Source organism: Taeniopygia guttata, chromosome 1A (genome assembly GCF_048771995.1).
Source record: "Taeniopygia guttata chromosome 1A, bTaeGut7.mat, whole genome shotgun sequence".
In the NCBI taxonomy this organism is placed as follows: domain Eukaryota; kingdom Metazoa; phylum Chordata; class Aves; order Passeriformes; family Estrildidae; genus Taeniopygia; species Taeniopygia guttata.
The window spans coordinates 58,586,687-58,608,072 of NC_133025.1; the positions used below are offsets into that span (position 1 = coordinate 58,586,687).

At 40.8% G+C, this 21,386-nt stretch overlaps 1 protein-coding gene across 31 annotated transcripts in view; it reads left to right on the forward strand.

The window, feature by feature from the left end:
* SOX5 (SRY-box transcription factor 5) overlaps positions 1 to 21,386 on the forward strand; it is a 612,816-nt gene that overhangs the window by 286,536 nt on the left and 304,894 nt on the right. The window lies entirely within an intron of this gene.

The following is a 21,386-nucleotide window of genomic DNA, read 5'->3' on the forward strand; positions in this document are numbered from 1 at the left end:
TCATAATGGGGGGGGGGGGGGGGAAGGAAAGAAAAAAGAAAAAGAAAAGGAACAGGCAAGAAGGAGAAAAGATGGAGAATATCTGGGATTATCTCTGTGCTGTCTCTCAGGTCCAGTGACAACACGACTACAATGGGTAGCTTTCAGGGCTGCATATGGTCTTCCTTCCGAGGGAGTTGATTAAGCGACTCCGGATGAAATTGAAATCCTGTGATTTGACCTTTGTCTGGCCTGGGAGGACTGCAATTCGCATAACAATTTCCTTTTGTTCTTTGTTTGGAGTTATTAATCCAACATGAGCCTCGAATTAATCAGGGGTAGTGCGTTGTTACATTTCTAATTCACAGCTCCACTGCTTGTGTCTCTTTTAATTAAGGCCTAATGATAGCAGGCCTTAGCCCCTGATTGCAACACTTACTAACCACACATTGAGGGATGAAGAGGCTAAATAGGCAGAATGAGATTACTTCAAGGTTTCACTTAATTGTTTCTTCCTTTAAGTAAAGAGCACTGAATGAACATTGTTAATGCCAGGCTGCGAGTATTTATTTTCTCTATGTGTTACGCGTGCGTGTGTGTTTGTGTGTGTGTGCGTGTGTGTGCAGGGGTGGGGGAGGCTGGGGCTGGTGCACTAAGGACTCTGAGCTCTAATGGCTCAAGGGTTTGTAAAACTGAAGCCTTTGGTTATTGATTTAAACCATTCCTCCCACCTCCCCTGTGGGGCAGGGGCAAGAGAAGGAGAAATAGAGTTGGGGAGCATTAAACTTAAGTTAGATGCATGGATTTCCTTGTGTCCTGAGTGAACCCATTGTTTATATCGTTTTTCTTGCTCCTTTGCAACTGGTTCAAGGGTATAAAAGGCAGGAAGATTGAAGGCTATCAGAAATGCTAAAGAAATGTGCTGACACACACAAAGCTCCCCAAAGCCTGGGAGTGGTAATAATCATAATAAAATAAAGGCAAGGCAATTGTGTCACAGCAGATTTTGCTCATGCCAAAGGATGTCTGAATAATTTTCAAAAGCCATTTGTAAATTTGTATTGTGAGAGCCATTCAAGGCCACAAGGGCGCAGGTGCTATTCCAGGGGAGTGGTGTAGATGATCTCAGATAGATCCTGGATAACACAGTCTGTGCCAGACACTCAGGATGCTTAGAAAAGAAAACACACTGAGTGTCCAGCCTTGCAACGTTTATTTACACAAACTGTTCTGTTAACTTTTAAAAAAAATAAAAAGAAGGGAAGGAATAACAGGATTCATATTGCAGGTTTATACCCAGTGTTTTTACCTCCTATGCTGCAGTGCTTTGGATAGGATTATTGCGGAGAAAAGGTTACAATTTAGGCTCCCAAACCATCAGATGCTTCATGTACAGAAGTCAAATTGAATTCCATTTGTACCATGCACCTGCAATATCAGATAGAGCTCTGTAATTGTGGGGAACTAACTCTCATTGAGTTGTTTCATCCATCCAAGGAGCTGGAAGAGCTAATGTTTTCTGTGTAAAATGGTGAGCTGCTGTTAGTCATACCAGACTGCAGATACAGAGCTGCTGTTCTGACTCTGGCATGGGGTATACAGGGCAACAACACTGTTCCCACTTCTCTGAATTCTTCGTTTGTGCAGGCTGTTCCACACAGGATTATCTAAGCATGCAATGATAAGACCTCTATATAGATTTAGCAAAACGACGGTATAAGCTCCAAAGGAGAAGAATGTGCCAGGTAAAATGCTTATTTCTGTGTTTAGAAATCTAAATTTTAAACTGGGTCTGCTTTTTCAGATGAGACTGAAAGGAACAGGCTATATTTAACCTTCCATAGAAGCATATATAGTAGGTGGAAACAAAAAAACCAAGCTAACACACAATCTTTAGATCTAGCTTTCAGTTGGTGCAAAGAAGCACTAGTGACTTCTATGATCAGTAATGTCAACATGGGATTTACACTGAACTGGGTTCACAGGTTCAAAGCCATTTTCTGCACTTTCCTGCTCTTTTCTTAGGTGCTTCCTGATCTTCTGTGTCAGCATACTTCTGGTAGATTGCCAGCTCCCGTGCTGGGAGAAGTCAATGGGATGAGAAGATGCTCAGCATTAGTTGGAGTAGGGCTGCCTGACAAGCAGTTCAAGTACCTTACACATAATTTTGTTTTTCAGAAGCAGTTTTGATGCTGTTATATTACATGTGGGATTGCAGCTGAATCACACTTTGCATTGAGAGAATAGGCTTAAGCACACAAGGATGTGACCATCTATGACTTACTGGTTATTTCTATTTAAAGACTGAATGCTTCACATTTTGTCTACCTTGTTCTCTTTTTCCTAGAAATCCTTGCAGACCAGTTTGTGTTTGTGTTTGTTTACAGCAGACCCAATTTCCAAAATTGAAATCTATTTTCAGTGCGGTTTTGTGTCTGCATCCTTCTTTTTTTTTATATTATTGTTTGAATGTTCACTGTTGTTGATTTAAAGGTGTCACATTACACTTCTAAAGGCTCTCAGGGTCAATATGTTTCTTTTGTGTTTTGAATAATACCTCAAACCCCAAAGCCTGGTCTGCCCTGTGTCCTGTTTAAAGCTCATGGCAATGGTCATTCAAAGTGGTATATTTGGGGTACTTCTAAAATCTTCTTTTCCCCATTCTTGCACAGCATAATGTTCAGCATTGATGTATTCAGTGGCTCTCGTCAACAAACTTACAATGCCATTTAGTGCTTTGAGCTCCTGAAAGATGAAAGAAGTTGTATAAACAGATGGCAGTGGAATTAAAGTGGTTCTTGAAATGGTTAACCCTTGCTGCAAACTCTCTTGCAGGACCTTGCTAGAGCCACTGTATCCTGTCAGTGGTTTTCAGCACTTGGCTTGCTCTGTGTAATATGACATTACTCAATCCTTTAAATTACTTGGTGAAGGAAATTAGGCTTCTTGCCATTCTCAGGAACCATTATCAGGGTACATGATAATGCTTTCCCATCCTTGTCCAAAGTGGCCATAGTTGCACTTCTTTGAGGGACAGTCCTCGAAGATCTGCAGGTCATCAGCATTTGCAGCCATGCCGATCAACACTGATGAGCCCACAGATCAAACAAGGAGTGGTTTTTGATGCTGCTGCTCTTCCTGATGGTTTTAGGCAATCTGTTGCTATTTATGAAATCTTTCTGTTGAAATCAAAGCTGCCCTGAGCTCGGTGTACTCCCCACGTCTGCAGTGACCAACCAGCCCCGTCCACGGGCCATGCCTGTCCCGCACCACACACGGAGGTGCTGACACTCCTCCCCCTGGAACTGGGGAGTCAGGTTGGCCCCAGCCTGCTCTGCTTCCCCACTCCCCTCTTTGGGACATAAAGTAGAGATTAGTATTTAATTGTCCTTTGAGCTGCCCAGCGCTCCTCCCTCGGCGCTGTCTCTCCGTGATCCCCCTGCCTGCACCCTCCCTCTCTGCCATCAATGGGAGCCTTTGATGTCGCACAAGGGAAGACTGTTGGCTAACAGTCTGGAGCTGCCTCATTTGAGCCAACCACCACATGAAAACAAATGCGAGCCATCATATTTCACTAACTGGCTGCCCTCTGCTCAAGTGCCCTTTTTTGATGTCAGAGCGCATCCTGGCAGAAATCAGGGAGATACGTGTGATTAAGGCAAGCAATAATAGTTAGTGCATTGTATTGTAAATTACCTTTCTGGGCCCTGCTACTTCACCAGCCCCACTGGCCTTGGCTTGGGTACATTTTTGACTACTCTGTATATTACAGTGTATTAGCGCAATGGAGATCATTATGTGGCCTGTATTTGAGTCATTTTTATTTAAGATGCCAAACAATAAGCTGTTGATTGGGGGAACAAGAGGCGAACAATAATGTTCTGTGTCACATAATACACCACCATTTTCCAGCTTTGCTTTAGAAGGGCCCTCTTTATTGTTTTTGTATAAAAATGGTTCTTAGGAGGAGGAATATTTTGCTGAGGTATGTCATTATTTTGCAAATTTCTATTATCTCATCATGTTGTCTTCATTGTAAATTGCAGCTAATTAGGAACCTAGTTAGAGCTCCAGCTTTGAGGCTGGCTTTTTTGTGAAAAGAGCCCACCGATTACCGCACTACAAGAGAGGAAGGGAGAGAAAAAGGAGATTAATCTGGTTACCTAGGCGACACTCGCTTCCATCTGCGAGGAACAATACTTTTTTGTTTCCTTGGCTCAGTTCAGATCTGTTTTGTTTAGGGGGGAAAAAAAGAGAGAGAGAGGGAGAGGCAGAGAGAGAGAGAAGGGGAAAGAGGGAGAGGGAGAAGAGGCAGACCCACAACAATGCCGGACTCTGTCCAGCCCCAGCTTACCCGTTTCTATCCCTCCGAAAGTTCGGGGTCTCGGGGGAGTGGGAAGATGAAAGAGATAAGCTCCAAAGTTGTCAAAGGTCATCACCTTGCCACACAAAGCCAGCAGTTTTACTTCTAAATCCCCTTCTCCGAAAAAGCACTTAATGAAATAATATACTGTGCTTCTCAACACCCTGTAGTCTTTATTAAGCAGCCAGGCCTCAGGGATGGCGAGTTTAAGGAGTTGGTTTAAACTTCGGACTAAACAGTTGCTGCCTCGGAGCATCTACTGTAGATGTGATAGGGATTTTCTTAGAGACACAGAAACTTTTCTTCCACTTTCTTTCATTAGCACTATTGTGGCTTCCCTGACACATGTTTTAGAGCTGCCTTCACACAAAAAGCACAGATCTGTGAAGGCAGAGCATTTTTTTTTTTTTAATCTTTATTTTAAATTTATTTTTGGTTACCTTCTCAAGGTCATGCCATAACATACAACATAGACCTGTATCTTTCTTGCTATGCATCAAATATTAAGCCCTTGTGTGGCTTTTGCACAGGGTAGACAATGCAGCCACATTATTTGCTTCTTGTTTTGGAGCAGCTTGCCAGAAAAAGGACAGAGGTAATAACCGGAGCTGATAGGGCCTGGCTAAGAGCTCAGAAATGCTCACGAGGTCTTTAACTGAATTGGCTAAACCCACAGCCTTTTTGATAAGCACAATGATTTCTCCAGGTGTTATGTCATCATGTATAATGTTTTACTATACAGTAGTGTTATGGATGATAACATAAAGTCACAAAAATATCAATGTTACCAATTTTAGCTTGTCTGACCTTTCCAAATCTGGACTGTGCTGATCAAATCAGAGCAAGTATCAGGTTAACAACCCTAAACCTCTTATTCTTTATTGCTCTGAAGTATTGCACTTAAATTTTCTTCCTCTAAAGAAGATTCTATGAGCTGCTTCAGCGATGTGTTGCTTACTCTAACTGGAAATTATGGTCATCAAGTTACAAAATTACAAGGGTTCAGGAGGAAGGAATGAATGAAGGTACAACTGATTTTTTTTTGGGTGGGGAATGTGAGACATCTTGGAAGTGAAGTTATAGTTGAATTTCCAGTTCTGCCTCGTGCTTTCTGTAGGTTCTTGGCCAGTTAGCTTTGCCTATTTCTGCCTCGGACATTGATCTACATAAAGTAGGCAAAGCTATATTTCTCCACCATGGAGAATAACTTGAGTCTTAATTAATTAATTAGTGTTTTAGGAAGAGTTTGAGGTGCAGGGCTCTGGGTAAATGCAGGACATTTAATCCTTACCTATTCTGTTTCAGGGCATGCCTTGCTGGGTACACCTGAACGAGTTCTTCTGAGAAGAACTCTCAAGTGAGAATTAAATAAAACATACTAGACTTTGTTAATTGGAGTGACTTGCTAAGATGTTTTGCAGATGTGTGGATGGAGCAGTTGTCATCTCACAGACAATTAGCCCAGTTTTCCAAGCTCCGAGGAGAATGTCCACAGTAATTCTGCAATGCCATAGAATGAGGTGAGGGAGGAAAAATGTCTCTATGTTATCTGTGTGCAAAAAAGAGGACACTACCCCTCAGTACAAAACTGGCACTGTGTGAGGGAAAGATTTCGAGAGTGAGGTATCAATTAGAGACTCTTAGCAGTATAAAGAAAGGAAGAGGAATATTTTGCAAGTTTTTTAAATGGCAATTTTCTATTTTAGTAGCAATGTTAATTCTGAAGAAACCAGAAATTTAGAATGCTTCAAAATTGTAAGGGGCAGAGGGGTAGAAATCTTCACCCATTATTAGAAAGAACCAGAATTACTCCACAAAACAAGTTAAAAATTTTACTTTGAGCTCCTCAATTATAATTTGAGGAGACTCCAGAGTTGGCCTTCCTGTTCTTAAAGATGGGTGGAGAGTGGAAATTTAGTAACTTTTATTGGTCTACATTGTTCTTGTATTTTGTGGAAAAGTGATGGGGTGTGGGCAAATAATGGGACCCGCCACTTGTTAAACACAGAGCATAACATAAATAAAGTCATGTTACTCCTCCTGGCATGTGCTACATACACATTTGGTCACCAAAGAGCATTACCTCCAGCTAAGAATTATAAAGGAAAGAAAAAAAGGAAGACCAGGATTCAAGAATCAAAAAAAGCATTTTAGAAAACATTTCCAGGGTGGCCAAGAGCTTTACTGGATGCTGAAGCTACAGAGGTGGAAGAATATTCACAGAGAATTGTTAAAGTCTTAGGAAAGGTCAGAGTCTGCTTCAGCCCCAGCATAAAGGGTGGAGCATTTATGGTCAATTCTGTCATTTATTGTCATTACAACAATGTCTTAGTATGCACTTCTAAGGACACATCTAGATCTGTTTTGTACTTTTGAGGAGGAGGAGATCTGCTATCCCAAAAAAAACCCCTCTGATGTCCTGGCACTGCTGCCGTGACCTGCAATACTGTATAAATGCCTAGATCAGCCTGATTTACAACTAAGATTTCTTAATGCCTCAGCCAGCTCGTTTTTTTGAGATGGTGAAGGTAAGATGCTGTGCAGTGCAGCCTTGCAGCCTTACAAGCTATGGCTCCAGTGGATGCTGCCCCCCTAACAGCAGCCTGGAGCATGGGATGGGGACAGTTTCCAGAGAGGAAGCTCCAGGACCTTTCTCCTGGAGACTCTAATGCTTCCCTGGAAGGCCCTTCCATCTTCATCTCTGATCAGGGGGAAGTCTGCTTGGCTCCATCAAATCTGACAAAATAAAAGCCAGAGGGGAATATTTCTTCAGCCTCACATCCTAACTTTTGTGTTGCATTTTGGAGCAATGCAGAATGTCATCTTGTTAGTCTGAAAGCTCCTCAAAGGGTTTCTGTTCAGCCAGTCCCTTATCAGAACCAGATAAAGAAATTTAGCTCTTAAATTTAGTTTCTTTTGAAACTCTTTTTCCTCTGTTCTGTAATGGTTTCCCTGTGTTTCCAGGCCATTACTGTCAGTTCTTTTTGAAATGTCAGATTGCATAAAAGTTGCTATAAACATTCAAGCAGAGCTTGAAGCAACTCCTGAATGAATTTTTTCTTTGCAAACCTGCTCCTGTACCAAAATAATTTCTGAATAATCATTGGAAGTATGAAGATCTGTGTTTATTCTAAGAAGTGGTAATTATTTTTCATATAGGACTTTGAGGAGGTGTGAGGGAGGGACTTGGATGGACAAGTTACAGTAGTTCATGTTTCCTGGTCTGGCACTTTAAACAATTTTACCTTCTCTTTCACCTTAATGAGAAATTTCCCTGGGAGAATGGGATGCATGAGAAATGTTTGCCACATAAGCAACCCTGAACTACCCACTAGCAGTGGGCAGTTTGGCCATTTAAACCACACTTAGAGTCAGGATTTTTGTTGGAACGAACCCTTTGAAAACTATCTGGTTCACCCATTCACTCAAAGGAGGTCCAGCTTGGAAGTTAAGTCAGGTTGTTCAGAATTTTGTTCCATTTCTAAGCACCCAGTCCAGTGCTGTATCATACTCCCATTATTTTTTTCCCTATATATTTATCATCATTTCCTTTATTGTAATTGCACTGCTGAACAGCCTAGCTGGATTTCAGTCACATTTCAGGACCATGTCAGATGTATCTGTTTGATGGAGGGAATATACCTGGTACAGGATTGAACATCAGTGCATTTTTTGGCAAACATGGGAGACGCATATTGTGGCTGGATCTCCTGAGATGACAAAATTATTGGTGCATTATGGCTATCAGAGAACATGGTGCTCGTGAGTGACCTCCTCTCACCAGTACAGCTCTCTGGCTTCTGGCCATGGAGGAGAAAGGAGGGAGGAAAAGAGAGAGAAAATCCTCCTGTTCCTTAGGCAGCACGTCCACTCTAAGGCAGCACTGTTCAACATACGAATATACAAATGAGCTGTAGATCTCATTTTGCTTTATCCCTTTCTGGGTCACACCACATCAATGGCTTGACTGGGGGCACTTGAAAAGACTTGAAAGCAAACAGTTTCTGACCACTTTTATTTCTTCCTTGCTTTATTTTTATCCATGGTTACCCAGTCCCAAAATGAGAGGGCTTTTGTATGTCATTTGTATTTTCTCTGTGAGCAGGGACTATGTTTAGATCCTCATGACTGAATAAATTTTTTACAGATAAGAGCTTTCCTTAAGAAAAGCCCTATCATGTGGGCATTCCATGAGACTGTTTCTCCATTCTACTTCATCCCCTTTCTGCTCCTTCAAAAGTCAAAAAGACCAGTAGAAATAGATTTTGAGGAAATATCCATGGTTTAAAGGCTTTCCCAGGTTAATATGGAATCAGTAGAAAAACTGTGCCTCCCTCTGCAAATGGCACTGTTCCCTATTAAATCTTGAGAGAAGATGACAGATACACCCTCAATTTCTTAAAAAAAACATATGCTGGAGATCTTTAAAGAGGACTTCAGTCCAGTGAACAGAGATTTTGTTGGCTGCTTTGTTAAATGCTACAGTCCAGAGAGTAAAATAGAAGTGTTGCCAGCAAGTAAAATTTGAAAATAATAAATTAAAATAAATGCAAGCTTGGCATAATAGTATTGTTGTTATAATATAATGATTTCCGCATCATTTTTTTCTTTGACTTTTTGTTTCTGGACTTTTCAGTGCATTCAGCTGGGCATTAACAGCAAATTTCAACTTTTTAAAGGTGAATCTCAACAGAATCTAATGTGATCACTTGATTGAAAGAGTTGCAGCTTTCAGAGAAGCACAGACTGGAAGATTTGTGAGTAATGAAGGCTAATAGAATATTCAGAAAATTCAATTTGGATCAACTCCTGCAATCTTGGCTATGTGTAGGTCAATAGTTCAGAGGTCTGGAGAACAAGGTAATGTCATTATTGCTGAAATCACCCCTTCAGACAACAAAAGGGAAGTGCAAAATTAACAAGAAAAGGATGTTAAACACAGGTGTTTAAAGTGTGGACAACATTTATCAGGAACTCAATTTGAAACAATTTATATATGCATTTATTTGTAATTGAGTCACTTATAAATGCAAAGTTGATTGGCTGCTTTTCAGAAAGAAAAGTATTCTCTTTGCTAGTGCCCCCTATGGACCTGCCTAAGGGGCACTAGTAAGGAAAATTTACACTTTCAACTAGTAAAGAGCACGTTGATTGCTCTTTCTTCAGGCTTTCACTCTGGAACTTCTCATCACATTGATGAGTAGTAATTAAAAAATAAATAAATTGAGGGAAATTGAAGGACTGGTGGTTTATCATGCTTTGAAAAATGTGGCATTTTAAGTCAGATTGCAACAGAAGAAAAGAAAATTAAGATTTCTCAAGAGGTTTTCTTTCTCTGCTATGCTTTACATGGTGTTACAGTGAAATTCTCTAAACTAGGCTGATTGCAGACATTGGATTGACTGAAGGCTTTTATAATTTAGTGTAAAAGTCAAGTACACTCTGCACTATTTTCCACACTTTCTCAACTCTTTCTGCTATCTCATGTATATTCTGGCCTTTAAGGCCATCCTTTCTATAGATAGTGCTTTGTCATATGTAAATGTTTCAGCAGCTAGATGAAGTCTTTGGCCAGCAAGTCAATAAAACTTGCTGTGAATCTGCACATTTTCTATTGCATTCAACTTTTATGCTTCCAGAGTGAAGATGATTAACTTTTAACAAGGTTGGAAAAGTTGACTTTAAACATTGTTGACAGTTTCAGGAATCATTGGGCAGCCTGACATAATGTTATTCATGATGCGAGTGCTGTCAGCATGGATCAGGAGTGATTCCAGAGATAAATGTAAGGCAATATTTTCCTTATAGATTGTGGGAATTTAGCTGTGTGACTTCTATTAATAATGGGAGTTTTGCAGTTAATTCCTCAAGCATCATCTCCCCCACAAAGAAAAAAAAAATGCTGAAAACATGCCCTGTAGTGTAGCTTGAATTAAATTTTATATTGGTTGTTGTTTGGACATTGAAGATCATCACATCTGAGCAGTCACTCTGCTTCCAGTTTCCTCCAGGTGCTGCCGAGGAGCAAGCAGGGAATTAGTTGTGGTTTAACCCCAGCTGGTAGCTAATCACTGCACAGGCTTTCCCTTTCCCCTTCCAGTGGGGTTGGGAAGGGTAAAAGTGAAAAAACTCACAAGTTGAGATAAGGACAGTTAAATAATTGAATTAAAATGAAAGAATCAATTGCTGTAATGAAAAGGAAAGTAACAGAAAGAGATAAAAAAATAAACCCCAAGTAAAACAAGAGAAGCAAATAAAATTCAATTGCTCACACCAGCCCAGTGATGCCTGGTATGTTCCCGAGCCATTGGCCACCTTTCCTCCAGAGGTCCTGGCTGTGTCCTCTCCCAGCTCCCACCTCCAGCCCCCTTCCAAGCAGGCCAGTGTGAGGAACTGACCAGTCCTTGACTTAGGGTAAACACTGCTTAGCAAGAACTAAAACTTTAGTGTGTTATCAATGCTGCTCTCACCCTAAATCCAAAACACAGCACTGTACTAACCACTGGGATGAGAATTAACTCTATCCCAACCAAAATCAGGAGAGAACTGCTGTGGTGGATGGAGGGAGGATTCTATGATTTGTGATCTCTGTCACATTCTGTGCATTTAAGGATCAGCAGATGCACCTGTCTTCCAACAAAGGTACTAACTTTGGGCAGATCTGAGCCTCTTGGTGTTCATACAGCAGGACTGGTCCAGCAGGATTCTGTCCCCGATGCTGCAGTTGCACAGCAATGCCTCTAGTTCCATTTGACAGAATTTCTGAGTGAGTTTCTGTTTGGACCTTTCTTTTCCTAGGGTATGTTCTTGCTGAGTTTCCAGCATACTGAATTGTAGCTTGCTTCAGATGATGCAGATGATATTGATAACTGGCCTGGAAAAGTCAACATGAGGGAAATGATGAGATGATCTACTCTGCAATCATTTTCTTCCTCTTTTACTCTCCAACTAACTGCTCTCCAAGATTCTGCAATGCTTGGGACATTAGGCAGAGGAGAGGACATTTGTATGAGGAGTACCTCTGTGCTGTCGTTCCAGGTTTTATGTATGGGTCAGGGAGGGAGTGGAAGGCTGCTGGGAAGAATCAGCCTCAATAATGAGGGCAATCCACAGTAAAATATCTGAATTTTCTTTTAAATTTTTCACTTCTACTCCTCTTTAGAGCCTATAGAAATGTCGGGACTTTGGGAACTTCTTTCTCCAGGAGCAGTATGGCAGAAACAAGTTTAAAGAAATTAAACCAGTTTAAAAATATTTTGTAACTGCCATTGCATACCTGAGTTAATGTATTTCCATGGCAGAAACAGCCATGCCATAAAACCATGGTGGTACCATTAGAGAGTTCACTTGTTTGGCTGCACATCTCAGTGGTGAACAAAGCCACAGGTGCTGGCTACAAACCCAGCCCAGTAAGGGGGTCCAGGTCCTCATGCTCATTGTCTTTGAATGTAAACTTTTTTTTTTTTTAGGATGAGATGGTATCTCTGTGTTTCTAAAGTGTACGTTATTTTTTGATCGCTAATGTAATATAAATAGTAATAATAGCATCTTTGGATTTTTTATGGCCACTAAGTTTTTTTCTGTCTTACTGCATCCATAATTATTTTTCCTTTCCCATACATTTCTTTTCATTAAATTTTAATGCAATTTGGAGAGGAGGAGAATAGATGAAGCAGAATGTAGTAAACCATCAAAATCTGTGCTGAAAATGTTTGCATGCTTCTACTGAAAGGTCTTGCATCACATTTTTAACCTACAGCTTCAATCCTCTCATTTCTGTTTGCCTTTAAAATATTTCCAGTCATTGTATACTTATAAAATAATTACCATGCTTCAGAAACTACTATTTTTGTAAAGCCAAGGTTTCTATGGTATGAATTTTTCCCAGCTGTGCTAAAACACTCTTGAAATTAACATTAGCTTGATGAGATTTATACAGGACTTGGTAAACAGGAACGGCCTTTGTGCTGCTGTAGCTGAAGTTACCTCAGCACTTCCCAGTGCAGCCTGAGTTTTCATGTGCTTGCTTTGGCTGTCCCCACATCTGTTGCAGTGATGTTTATTGTACATGATTTCAGGGGTTTGCTACCCTATCAGATTCAAATTTAAGATATTTGAATTATTTTCTTCTTGAAGGTTGTTTTGGTGTTTTTTTCCCTTAATATCATTATGCAGACTTCCTTTCTTTTAAAGCAATTTGTTAGACTCCCTGGCTATTCCTGCTGTCAGTTACCTTTGTTTTTGTATGCACATCTCTTAAATATTTCATCTTGCAATGCCCAGAGTAGTTCCACGATTAAATATGAGTGAGTGCTTTGTAGGATCTTCCGTGGGAGTGCTGGGGCAGGAGCAGAGCCAGGGTGAGCCCTTGGCTGAGAACTGCCACTCAGTACTCCTGACACTCAAAGACTCACCTCCGGCTGGGTCTTAACCTCACTTCACTGCAGAGTGGACATGGGAACATTTATGTTCCTTCCTGCAATTTTCTTTGGTTAATCAACCGGTGCTTGAAAAATTTTGTGAATTCTTATAGAGAAGTGCATATTTGACTTTGTTTATGGGAACTTATAAGCATGCGAAATATTTATTTATTCCAATTTGATGGAGTGATAGTCCCAGCTTGCCTGCAGATGTACTACAAAATGACTGAAAAACCCCTTTTTAATGCATCAGACACTGTAATGTGCAATCCATGTCCCATTCTTTAAACTCTTATGATGCTAAAACTTGGAATCACTGCAGAATGCCAGGTAGAACTCATCTTTTTATGTAAGAGTTTAAGACAGTTATACATCTTTATGTTGATTATGAACAATTCTAGTATCTTTGTGGCAAATGTTTTAATTTATAAAACTTCTGAGACAAAGTTGAAGTGCTTTAAAAAATGCAAATACAAAGGAACTTGGTGTTCTTCAAATGCTTCTCCCCAGGGTAAGGTTGGGTAACCACTGATTCTTAAAAAAAAGAAGCATGGCTTCCAAGCCTCAACAGTGTCACGGGATCAGCCACAGGGGCACACTATCACAAGGTCTGAAAGCAGCCTAAATCTGGTGTTGCCAGGTGTCTTTGGGGTTCTAACACATGTTCAGCTTTATTCTGACATGGCACACAGTGCTGAGGTCCCTGTGGAGCTTTGCCATTTCCTGTCTGTGAACTTCTCCTCTCTGTGGCTCTCCATCTCTGATAAAAGTGATGAAAGTGCTGAGGATCCTGGCCAGAGGAGGATTTTTTTACACAGCTCTTGAGGGTGAGGTCCCAGCCACCCCAGTAACAATGAGTGTCACAAGCAGAGGAACTGACTTTGAATTTCCCTTTAATGCTTTTATGTTCGAGGCGAGTCGGGATTCTGACTCCTTGAAGCAGCACATGCCTTTCTTCTGAGTACTTTGTTGTGGCCTGTTCAGCTGATCTCCGTTTTCCTTGGTGTATGAGAAAATGGCATGATGTAGTCTGATTGCATGAAGGCCCAGGGCTATGAAGTTTAGCCTGTTATATTGCTTCTCATAATATGGTTTCACTCCTGTCTTGATGAACAAACTGCCAAAGGAACCTTAAGTGTTTGGGAGACATTCTCAAATTCCATGTACCTGGTTTTAATCCTATTAGTTAGCAGCAGACTAAAATTCCTGATGTTATTTTGGCTAGTGTCCAGGGGATAAAGAGAATGATTCTTCCACCTACACCACACATGGCAAGGTTTCTGTTCTGTAGGGTTTTTCTTCCCTCTAGCAGAACACTGGCCCTGTACATGATTTAATTCTTTAGCTTTGGATGGGTTTTTTGGGTCTGGGTGATGATGTGGTCTTTGCAGATACTTCTGGGTGATTAATCCACTTGCAATTACTGCACTCAAAATGGTTGCATCTTCCCCAGAGACTGAAAGACAATCTGAAAAAAAAAATCTGCTTGTATGAATTCCAGGTGAATGTGAGGGTCTTTGTAATAAATAGAAGGTACAATGCATTAGGCACTAAGGGTTTCCTGTTGCTGACTACTGTTCAGCACTTTTTTTCTTTTCTGCTGCCATCCTAATTACCAAATTTATGCAGATATTTACTGAGGTTTATCCAGGTATATGGAGCACTGAGGTGTGAAAATTTGTATCATGGAGTGACTTGCTTAGTGTCTCTTGCTGAGGACTTCATGACATAGATTCCTTGTTCCATATATATTCATTTCCTTTATGCTTTTAGCACAACTTGTATTGAGCTACTAATTCAATGGACATTAATGGTTTTAATCTGGCTATGAAAAGCACACATATGAGACAAGTTTTATTCTTCAGTTCATTTTGGTGTACATGAAAGATAACCCCCACAGGGGCTCTGTCTACAAGTACTAGGGACTTCTCAGAGGAAAATGTACTGACAGATCTCGGGTCAATACCATAATCATCCCTCACAGAGATTGATTCCAGACATACCGTAGGTAATGGATATATTTTTGTTCTGTTTGGATTTATGTCACTTTGTGGTCCAATTATGCTAGACATTTTGTCCATCAAAGTAGGAGAATCTACACAAAGCAAAAAAATAACATCTTATCTCCTTGGATCTAACAAATAAAAAACCAAAAATACTTTCTGATCATTCAGGCTTTTCCAGATCTGGAGCGCTGCAAAAAAAATTATTGCAGTGTTTATTGGCAAAAGTTGGCTGCTTGTGGCTTCCTGGATTCTCTAAATAAGCATCTGGCAAAACCTGATGGTTTTACCTGGCTCTTTTCTGGTGTCTTCCCCTCATTCCTCTGTACCACCTGTGGATGGCACATTGCTACATAGCAGCTGCAGAAATCTAATAGTGTGACACAAAAAAAGAAAAAAAGGCAAACTGTTGGCATGAAAAGAAACTGCTCTGAGTGTTAGGCCTGAAGCAAAAGAACTTGGGTGTCTCTGGATGTAGTGTAAGGGATCTCTTTGGTGCAAGTCAGTCTTCTGTCTGGCAGGAGAATGGCAGAACAATCTGTGTGTATTTATGAGGCTGGGTAAAACAAGAGACTGAAAATTTGATGGATTTGGGTATAAACTCAGTCACTTGCAGCTCAAATTCCTGTCTTGTCCTTCCTTGCTACCAACACATCCCATGGTTTCCTTTATCCTCTTTCCTTCTGCATTTCTGTTTTGACTTCTTCCAGCATTCCCCTATGCATGTCAGATCCTTTTCCTCTTTCCCTGGTCCTTTCTGTCTCCCTTATTTTCTCTAAGGAATGTCCATTTTGTCGCTATTCTTATCCAGCCAGCAGGAGGACCTGCTTCCAGCACTGGAAGTTCCTCTGGCTGGGGGGGTCCCTGGCTCTGGCCCACGGAGGTATCTAGGAGAAACCTTTGTCATGTTGACATACTAGGATGAAGTTGTCATGATGGCTGTTGAGAGCACTGGCTGATTTGACAGTGTTTGCTTTCCCTGCAGTTTTGGTTGAAAAGAAAATGGGTGTGTCTATGGAGTAAAGCTGCAACTTGCTCCTAAAAAACCCCCATAATTTTATAAAAACATTCTGAAATAGTTAGCTACCACAGAAGATAACATGTTAAATGATCTGTGATAATTTTCTGATGCTCTGAAACTTCCAAGTGATTTGTAAAAATCTTCACTTGTTAAATCAGAACTTTTTGGGCAAGAGTAATTTATTTTTGATTGTTAATATTCCCTGTTAGTAGCCAGATATCTTACTAAAATACACAAATGTGTTATATTGTAAATGGGGCAAATACTACTTGTGAAATAGTCTTCCTCTGCTTCAAAGAAATAACATCAATGCTTGTAAAGGCTAATGAATGTTGTACCACACTTGGCAGCAAAGGTCAACCACACTATATTGCAGAAATGCCTGAATTTATGATGGATTTTTTGATATCTTTACATAGGTAGCTCTCAGTATAATTAATTTCTTGCCCATTTAGTTCCTTGGACAAAATCAGGCTTGTCAGGCCCAATCCTGAATATCATTTGCTGAATGTTGCAAACAAGCAACTGTCCTTATGGAGTCACTGCTCAGAATAGTGATGCATTGCTTTGGTACATTTCCCTGATCTAGGAGTATTCTTAGCCAAGCTTTCTCGCAGTCCTGTCACTCGTGCAAGATAGGTTCAAGAAAAGAGCAAGAACTGCAGCTGAATGGCTGAATCACATCTTAATTTCTAGTATGAGCCATGTTCCTTTTTCTCAGTCCTGAAGAAAAATGTTTGAATCATTTGAGCAGGGGGAATATCTAATTAATGTAATATCAATAGATAATACAAATCCTTAAATGGTGCTAACTGCAAATTCCTTCCTCTTTTGATGTGTTACTTAGGCATAATTTCATTTCAGCTGGAAAAAAAAAGAAAGGGTCAAATTTTGTCCTTACAGGCAAATCCAAAGGCAACATTTACATCTAAATATACAATTAGGTCATAACAGATCACTTGATCAGTCAGTGAGCTGCCTGATCTTTTCTGCCTGGCAATCAAAGGGCAGATTCCGATACCATTTTGGTAAGTAGCCAAATCAATTCCATCTACATGAACAAATTCACAGGAACTTTAATGTGAAGGAACTTCTTAACTCACATTTCATACATGCATGAAAGCCTGTGGCTCCCTTCTAACTTGAGTTCTCAGATCTGAGTATTGAAAAACTGCTCAAGTCCTGGCAGCCCACAGAGCTTCACATGGATATAAAAACTAGCTGAGACTGTAGCCCTCAGCATTAACACCTTACTTCATAATTTAAAAAAAAAAAATTATTCACCAAATTCCCACCATTATTTTGAACAGCTCCCAATTCCAGCTGCACTTCCAGAGATTTTCCAGAATTCTGGTGATTCTTCTGTCAGTTGCTAACTCGCCAGCTGTTGGCAGTGACTTTCGCCTCCAGTACCCATTCAAACCAGAACCTAACAGTACATTTTAAATACTTTTAAATTGCTCTTTCATGCTACTCTGACACAGAACTCCAGTGAGGGCAATCAGAAAACTGGGGTCTTATCTTCATAAACCTCCTGGAGTGCCAGCTACTATTCTGATATGTATTGCTTTAAACTTTACAATGTTTTATAATCTGTTCAGCTGTGTGGTCTCCTGTGATCTGCAAACATTAAATATTTACATTATAAATCTAATGTACATCACAGGAATAAGAGAGGCATGCTAAATCCTCGCGGAGCCAATTGCGTGAAGTGGTTGGGAAACCTCGGAGAGTGTAACAAGCACCAAGGCTCTCCTCCTGCCTTTTCTCTGGGACAAGGTGGATTGTCCAGGCTACAGTACTTTGCATGCAGAACAGTTACAAAATATTAGCTATGTAAAGGGTTACCTGCTGTGTGCATGAACTTGTCCTGGGCTGTTAGGATGCACAGGAATTGAGCTGGAAATCAGGATGTCTTGCCTGCCCAACTGAGGTCACATGGAATGCTTCTCCTGAGTAACACTGCCACATTTTTTTAATTGAAGGGGTCAACTTCTGGAGCATAGCATTTATTAAAACAGGCAAATATTGCTACAAAGTGAGTGCTCTAAAGAGTCGCAAAAATAGATGCCATCCTCAATTTCCTACTTTTTCCTTCCCGATGCAATCCATTACATGACATTGCACATTGGCTGGTATTTCCACCTTGTTATTGTATTAACCATCTCTCTGGTTGAGATCAACTTCATGTAATGCTTTTCAAATATGGTGCTCTTGATCTGCTACATTTTATATCTATTGTGCATTGGCTACTGACCTGCCATCAATCAGCTCAAATTCCTCAGTGCCCTTTCCTCCATTTTTGTTTGCTCTGTGTGTGCTGAGAATGAGAGTTAAAGCAATGTGCCAGTGATTAAAAAATTACTCTGTCCTGTCTTTTTCGTAACAACAATTTGAAAGAGAAAAAAGCCAGCTATTCTTTTGTGTGTTCGACTGTGGCCTCGAGCTTTGAATCTAGTCTATGACAAAGCTGCTTAAAAAAAATAATATTGTAACACATCAGTTGTATTTGGGGACCTTTAACCATCCTAAAACAAAGAAAGCAATTTAATGCAGACTTTGATAATATCATTTTTGGTCACCTGTTAATTAATAAACATGAAAAGTCTGCAGTTGGATAGCTCTTCTGAGCTAATAATGGCAGCAACGTGAACTCATTTTCAAAGACAATTTTAAGGGTATTTGAAGGTGAGCATTACTGTTTAGGGAAAGGCATGGGATGACCAGCTACCTGTCAGAACTCAAAATGTCCCTCAGACATTTTTGGATGTTCCAGGTCCAGGTCAGAAGCATTTGAGACCCTGGCAGGCAGCTGGAAACAGCTGTGATTTTGGATTTGAACCATGGAATGATTTACCAACCTTGCAGGAGGAACAAGAAGTCACAAAAGTTTAGATATTATAGTAGAAGTAGTCACAAAGTAAAGGGAAGAATTTTTGAGTGCTGTACAGGGGGGTTTTAAGTCTTGTACAGGGAGGTTTTGGTTTTTTTACATAGGGATCAGAAGTTTTAAGATGGAGGGATTTGGGCCTGTCCTGTCCTCCCTCTTTCTTCTTCCTTACCGTCATGTTTTTGGTGATGTTGGCACTCACAGATTGGTTTAGAGTAGAAAGGCACCATTTAATATAGGTAATAGGCATTGGGGAAAAACTATAAACATTTAGCACGTAATATACCATATAAAAGATAGCAGCAGCCGTGGGTGGGGGGAGAAAAGAAGAAGACAGGAGTCAGAGAGGATGTCAGGGTGTGTGTGTGCCTTTGCCTGAGCTGCTGAGCAAACTGCAGCAGCCCGAGAAGACAATCTTTTAGATAGCTTGCAATAAACTTCCTTGAGACTGAACAACAGAAGACTTCTGAGCTTTTTTTTGGAAGCATGGGTTGGAGGAAAGATTCTTCCACCACACGGAGCCACCCCTGACCTAGGGTGAGCTCTGGCAGCTACCAGTTAACAGTCAGTTAGTTTTGGGCTCAGATTGCAGGACACTGGTATTGTACTGCTCTTCATGTTAGCAGCTGTTTTATGCTCTGTGAAGACTAAGTTGCAGGAGAAGTTTGTAACTGAGCTGAAGGGAAGCACAGGGTAGCTGACTTCCCTACCAAGTGGGAAGGAGGATTGGCTGGCAGCCTGAGACATGTCTGGTGCATGTCTTCTCTTTGTCTCCACAGACCTCACTGAAGGGTACTGCTTCTCCATCTGCTCACTGTGGAGGCAAAGGCATAGTCCCTGCTACGGAAGCTCATATCAACATCTGCTCTGCCCTTTTGGATGCTGTTAAAGTAATCATTCCAAGTGGATGAGAGTCCACAGAGACTGCATGTTGTTTATAAGGGTCCAGGGCATTTGTTTTATTTCCGGTGTTTCTGGACTCCATAGTAGCTCTGCTTCTTGACAAGACCTGTTCCCAGACTGCCCCTTCGCAGGAGCTCATAAAATAAGGGAGGGAGGACACAAGGAAGAGCAGAATGGCTGTGATACTGGAAATGACTTCCCATTGCTTTTCAATTTCTCTCCTGGGCAAACATGCAATTACACATGCAATGTGTAACCTGCAGCCAGGGCGTAGGTCCTGGTATTTTGACAAATATAAGTTTAGTCCAGGTTCCTGCTTTGAGCTAAAATACACAAAGGAGCTGCAATGCAACTAAGAAAAGTAGAAGCGCTGTTTCTGTTTACAAACTTCTGAAGAAAGGATGTTCAATAGCATTAATTGGAATATCAAGTGCTGATTATGATTATCAGGGTAGCTCATCTCTTAACAATGGCAGTACTGTAACTGTGAGGCTTGTTCTTTTCCTGTTACTGGTAATTAGTGTTTCACCATGTGGCAAAAAGAATGGCACTTTAAGTTGTGAGTGTCTTTCAAAACTCAGCAAAAAAGTATTTTCAGACAGTTTTTAAATGCTTCAAAATTCTCTTCATTCCTATCACCGAATTCTTCAAATTATACAACAGAAAATCCATCAAAGTCGATCTAAGTGGACAAGTAGTAGCCTAAAATGTGATCTTTGTGTCACAATGCTCTCCTTTTGAACTGGAATGGGAAAAGCCAGTGCCTTTTGCTATCATGACCTGAAGAGGATCAATTCCATACACCATTAGGGAAGGAGATGAAGAGGTCCTGAACACACAACCAGCAAAATAGCTGTTGCCACTCTTTAATCTTTACAAAACAGGTTGAATTTGAATCCTTCTGTTGACCAAAGCTGTGAGGTTTGCACACAGGAAAGGTGTCAAAGCTGATCACCTTCAGTGGGCTATCAGGGACTCACAAAGCCTCTGTAAAATGTGGGATATATGAGGCTTTGTTTGTAAAATAAGCAGGAATATTCTCTGGTGACGGTATTTGCCAGTTGGTTTCAAAGTAAAATACCTTTATAATTCATTATATTAGACTAATCCTTAAGGAGATTTTAGATTACATCCATCTTTTGGACTCCCAAAATAAAAAGGATGTAGCAAGTCCAGAGAAGAGCGGGTAAGCTGATCACAGGACTGAGAGCACCTCTCCCTGGGGACAGGCTGACAGAGTTGGGGGCGTTCAGCCTGGAAGGGAAGACTCCAGGAAGACCTAAAGGGGCTACAAGAAACCTAGAGAGGGACTTTTGCAAGGGCCTGTAGTGAAAGGGCAAAGGAGAATGGCTTCACACTGACAGAGAGTGGGTTTGGATTGGATATTGGGAAGAAATTCCTCCCTGTGAGGCTGGTGAGGCCCTGGCACAGGCTGCCCAGAGAAGCTGTGGCTGCCCCATCCCTGGAAATGTTCAAGACCAGGCTGGATGGGGCTCTGAGCAACCCAGGGATAGTGCAAGGTGTCCCTGCCCAGGGCAAAGTGTTTGGAATTACATGATGTATAAGGCCACCTCCAACCCAAAATGTCCTCTGATTCCATTATTTAAATTCCTGAGTTCTACTAATTTTGGTGGAAGTTAGCACCTAACAGAGTATTAGCATGGGTTTCTAAGTGACCATGGTGTTGATACTTACAGTACAGGTTTCATTTGAAATGGGAGGTTGTTCTCTGCCTGGGAAGAATGAAAAATAACAGCTGAGGAAACAAAAAGGATGAGCATCATCTGTTCCCACCAAAAAAAGAGGA